This window comes from Papaver somniferum, chromosome 7 (assembly GCF_003573695.1).
Source record: "Papaver somniferum cultivar HN1 chromosome 7, ASM357369v1, whole genome shotgun sequence".
NCBI lineage: Eukaryota > Viridiplantae > Streptophyta > Magnoliopsida > Ranunculales > Papaveraceae > Papaver > Papaver somniferum.
The window spans coordinates 41,359,952-41,365,951 of NC_039364.1; positions in this window are offsets into that span (position 1 = coordinate 41,359,952).

Consider the following 6,000-nt stretch of genomic DNA (forward strand, 5'->3'; position numbering starts at 1 on the left):
TCCATGCCCACCATAAATTGTTTCATTTCATCTACCAAACTAAAAGAAATATGAATAGGAGCACAACTATTCTCCCCTCCTTGTGGTTGCTCATTTACATACCTACCGTAAGAAGGTTGATATGTATGAGAATAACTCAAAGGGTACGTAGAATATTGACCATAACCAAAGGATTAGTTTTGATTGTATTCTTTGCAAGGGTGATAGTTGTCATAAGGGGTATTTTGCGTTTCTTCCCCTTTAAAGATAGCTAATTAGTGTTTCCTCCCCAAATAGATTCAAATTAGTGTTTCCTCCCATCGTTAGGAATTCCATCCATTGCTCGGTTAGGTGAGTCAGCACCCGTGCACACGTGGCATAAACTGTACACGTGTTTCTTGACCTACCCAAAATACCCTCCACTAAGAACCAATTCATAATCATCCCATCCATTGTCGCAATAGCAGAACTAAAATATGTTAATTCTTCATAGCTCAAAACCCGAACCTGGAATCCATCATCAATTCCTCCAATCACCATTCATATCACCACTTCAGGGACTTCTCATTCTGGACCTAATTTCACCATCTACCAACTCGAGATGCTGATGCCAAGAATTAACCAAAAACCCACCTTCAGCTTATTTCCAATTCCTTATTCTCTGTAAGCCCCATATAGATTGTTGTAGCTTCATCTCTTGCAACTCTGAATTAATCATATCCATTTGTTTCATCTCAAATTTCAATCACCATTATTGAAACTTACCATCAACAGTCGCAAATCCCCAATTTAGAACACTAATTGAAACCCTAACTTAATTTTCTATCAATCCATCTTATTAATGCTCAACTAACACCCATCTCCGCAATCCATTAATTCAACGGCAGCAACAACTTCTTTTAATATAGGCACCATCTTGCTATCAAATTCAGATTCGGATCAAAGCCACTCTTAATCGTCACCAATCATCTTCAATTACGACAGCGATATCAATCTGAATAAACTTTCCCCAATCTCTACTTTATTTCCAATCACCATTGATGGCAGCAAACAAATATAAATTACTGAACGAATTAAAATCCTTGTTCGATCGTTTTGCATATAGTGGAATCAAATTTAACAATTTTTATCTTTTCATTGGACTGTTGCATGAAGTTACAGATGAAGAATTAGGGTTTGGTGCTCAGATTGATTTGGGTATCTAGGTTTGATGATTCTGTCTGGGGTTTGTCGAATTGGAGATTGAGAAATTGAATTAGATGATAGATATGACGATTCTGAGTTGAATTAGATGAATTTAGAGAGGGGGTCTGGTTTTGATTTTTGGTGGTGGTCAATTACAGATGAGACGATGAATGGGTTTGGTGAATCGTTTGAAGTAATATATCTCAGATGAGACGATGAATTGTTGGAGTTGCTAGTGATGATGTATTTCCATTGAAGATGTAGATGAGTGATTTGAGTCTGAGTCTCAGACTCAGGGAAGAAGACCGTAAATCAAGTCAGGGAAATAAATGAGGGTATTTTGGTAATTGAACACACATCGTGTATATTTCTGCCACGTATATCTTCTTGCTGACTCATCTAACTGGAAATTGGATGGAAAACTTAACGATGGGAGGAAACACTAATTTGAATCTATTTGGGGAGGAAACGCTAATTAGCTATCTTTAAAGGGGAGGAAACGCAAAATACCCGTTGTCATAATTTTGTTGAGGTTGATAACCGTACCCATTATTCCAGTATGCTCCGTCTATAGAAAATGGTACCTGAAACAAGAGTTCTCAAAACTATGTCAAGAACCAGAAAATAAGAAAAATAAAGCTAAAAACAAAAATAAGAAACCAAAGAACAAGTGACAACCGCTGCCTCCCCGGCAGCGACGCCAAAATTTGATCGCTGTCGTAGGCGTCAAAAATAAATTTACTTTCTCACTACTCAGAATATAAAATATAGCAAGGGTAAGAAAAGATCGTTCCCACAGAGAGGACTAGGTTGTCAATATGTTTCGGTATCTCATAAGTAACAAGGGGTTTTTTCAGATTTTTATAAAATAAAATAAAATAAAAGCAAAGCAAAGAAATAAATCACGCAAAGCAAGGATGTGAAAATATTGAATAAAGGTTTCATCTTCAATTGTCAACAAATATTGAATGTATGATTAAAATTCGTATTTAATCTCGTTATCATCAAAAGCCCTAGAATACATTATTGCAAGAATACCCCGTCAATTTCCTAAGTTCATCAACAAAAAAATTAGAGCTGAGAATGTGAATTCTACCTAAAGAATAACCTAACACCTTGCGCTAATTAAGTTCAATTCCTAGGAGCATTAAGTTTAAGAAATAGGCTAATCAATGTAATTGGCATACATTGCGCATGACAATTCGGACAAAGGTCAATTTCTACATATGATTACAAGAGTGTATCACTACAAACCGTAATCATATCATGCTACTCGTATTTAGGTTATCGCTCGATGATGAACCCAAAAATAGCTATATATATGGATGTGAGTTCAATCAATTCTAGACTCAACCTGTAACACCCCGAGTTCCGGACTAGGGTCAAACCCATATGGGGATCCGAACTCGAAGCATTACGGGTCGGAAAGAGACCTATGCATACATACTTTTGCTAATTTACTTTTGCACAAAACATAGTTGAAAATTTATATAACATAAACTGAAGCATATACATCCGCTTATTATCTTAACAACGATTTCAACCAAAAATATTATTTCAAATTACATTTCAAGCAATAAAATTAAGCAATTCAATCACTAAGCTACTCATTCCTAGCTTTCGCTGCGTCACTCTGATAAATCTACAAGGATGTCAATTGGGGTGAGATGACAACTTAATAGAATGCACCCCCTTCTCTAAAGATGCGGAAACATAATCATTATGTCAAGAAAAAACATATGACAAGAAACGTAGTACAAATTCAACGAATTGAGGGTATGTTCAACAATCACATCACCAATATGTTTCTAATAAATTATGTTATCTAGATTCCAACACATGATTCACAAGTTATATAGTCACCAACAAACCATAAGTTCACAACACTATTAATATTATTATCAACAATTCATCAATTTAAGGTTTCTACACATCATTCACATACTAACCAACAAACCATGAGTCCACTAATCATCCATTTGGATTTAACACATCAATTCACAATTCATCAATAATGTTTCCAGCAACCCATCCTTTTAAGTTTCAAAACATAAGTTACATATCAATATTGTTACTCACATATTTATAAGTCACCTCAAACCATGAGTTCACGGTACGGAAACCTTGGTTCGTACACCCACCTATCGTTTATCGGCACGGACAACCTCCATCGATGGTCAGGAACAAAAGTTCCTATCGGGATCATACCCATCTTCTCTCTGGGATCATTACCCGTTTCATTCACAGTACGAAAACCTCGGTTCGTACACCACCTATCGTTTACCGGCACAGACAGCCGCCATTGATGGTCGGGAAACACAAGTTCCCATGGGGATCATTACCCATTTAACTCTCGTGGATCATTACCCGCCGTTAGCATGGAATCATATTCCATCTAACGGAAAAACATGAACTCATTTCCTTTTTAAAATCATTTTTACAAACAATACAGGCAACCATGGCTTAACATATGACAAACAACATGAGTTTCTTCCAAGCATTTATACAAACAGTTAACTGCAGCCATATTACATTACATGTTTCATGGTAATAACTTTATCCGATCGTCTTCAAACTTTACAGGGACATACATGAACCAATCATATACAACATATCAAAAGTTCACAGTAAAACCAACGGTTCAAACAAAAGATAATGAATTTATAATGACAACCTAAAAACTGGGCAGATTACATGTTATTACCAAACAATTCACCATGAATTCATATTTATCTCAAATAAAGAAATTCCAAAGCACAATGAAAGATAATATGTTTATATAAAAGGTTTTTTAAGACCTCAAATCCTTTGAACATCATTAAGACTTTCTAATAACCTGAAAATCACAGCAAAGCGAATCTGTCCAGAAATTCAGAAATCTTTATTGAAACTCAAAGAAATATTCAACGGTGAATTTATGGTGGATTATTCTCAAATTGTAACCAGTGAAATCCAATCATGTTATGTATCACAAGAACCGACCTGATCATCAATCGGATGCATAAAATTATGCAGATAAATTTCAGAAGCCTAACTATACTAAATCGTACAAGGAAATACACAAGGACAAACACCAAAAGAGAAAGGGATTAAACATTATACCTCGATTCCATTGATTCTTCACTGATTTTCCGAATTAAAATTTCTCCTCAAGAACCCTAGCACCAATTCATCTTCTTCCTCTCCATATCTTTCTTCTCTAAACAAAAAACTATATCTCCATCTCTTTTTCTTTCTCCTAGCCTTTTGGTTTCTAACTTCTAAAATTCTTTTCTCTAAACTTTTAGGTATAAAAAACCTTAATAATAACTAATATTTATGTTTTCTTTATTTCTTTTAATTGTCTTTTCATTTTCTATTCATTTTATTTTACTTATTAAAATAAATTAGGTGACTTTATTTCCAACCTAACTTGTAGCTTTGATCTAGTGCAAACTCCCCAACTAGACTAAGGCAAAAGAAACAACCTAAGTAACAAACTAAAGCGGTTATAACCCGACCCGAAACGGTAAATAAAAATAGCGGGTATTACACAACCAAACAAACATTCAATCATATTGCAACACATCAATCATGCAATGGTTATATGCAGTAGAAATCAAACGATAATATTGAGAGAAAACTAATTCGTAAAATCAATAACTTGTTTTCAAAATCCAACTACATCTTTAGCCAATAAAAATAAATCAACTACTTGGGTTTTTAGAAATCATCACAAAGAGTTTAGAAGAATCTATCATGTGAAACCCTAGAAAGCAAGTAGAAGTCTCCCTAATGGAGATATCTAGGTTTAGAGAAAGACTTTTCTATTTATATGCTTCTCCAATTCCAAAAGGATACTCTTTTCAAAATTAGGTCTTATGAAAACCCATCTCCAATTAGTCCACCAAGCCCGTGTGTGAGAAATACCTATGTGTAAATCTCTGCCAAATTCGTCGCCGGAATTCTGTTGTTGTCTACCGGAATACGTCATCACCTGCTGCCTGAAGTCTACCGCTGGATAACTGGGTCAAGATAACGGTCTTCCGGGGTCGCCGTCATATTTAACGGTAAAGTTAACGTCACCGTTATCTCTGGATCAGTGAGTCAAGTACCTGGATCGTTGAGTCAACTCGTTGTACTCGGATTCCGGCAGAGTTTCCTCTGTTTCTGTCCGATCCAGGACAAATTCAGGCCTTTTATAACTCCTCCCCTGCACAGTTTACATTCACACATATCATTCATTCACCACTCTGGCCATGACTCGTATCGTTGCAATATCATTCCATACATTCCTCACATCAATTCAGAAACTAAGCCCTTATGCACATCTGTAATAGCAACTCAATCTTCCATCTTACTCTCGACTGCACAACAACTCACTTCCTTGCAACTCCATTCAACTGAATCAGTTCAACATCTGCACTTCTTCCACTTGCTGCCAAACTGCACCCACATCAACAACTCAGTCTTCTATGTAATGTTCTTTAGCTCCAGCTGCTGCAGTTCACTGCTATCTTAGCTCCATTGCAGTATACCTTGTGCTCTCACGGACCCAGTAATGCTCTCCATCTAAGATTCATTGCAGCACCACTAGTTAAGCCCCTATAACCTAGTCCCTAAAACCATCAGATTCCTCCACTCACCACCAGTTGCAGCTTCAATCACCGCTATTGTCTTCATGGCATCCATCTCCAGCCAACACAAGCCTCAAATCTGAGATATAGCAGAACCATTTCACTTACACTATCATCTCTTTCACATCTTCAATCTCAACTCATCTGTCACTGCCAACCACCAAGAACAAATAACCATCTCTGCATCATTGCCAACATGAACTCCAGCTGCCTATCATTA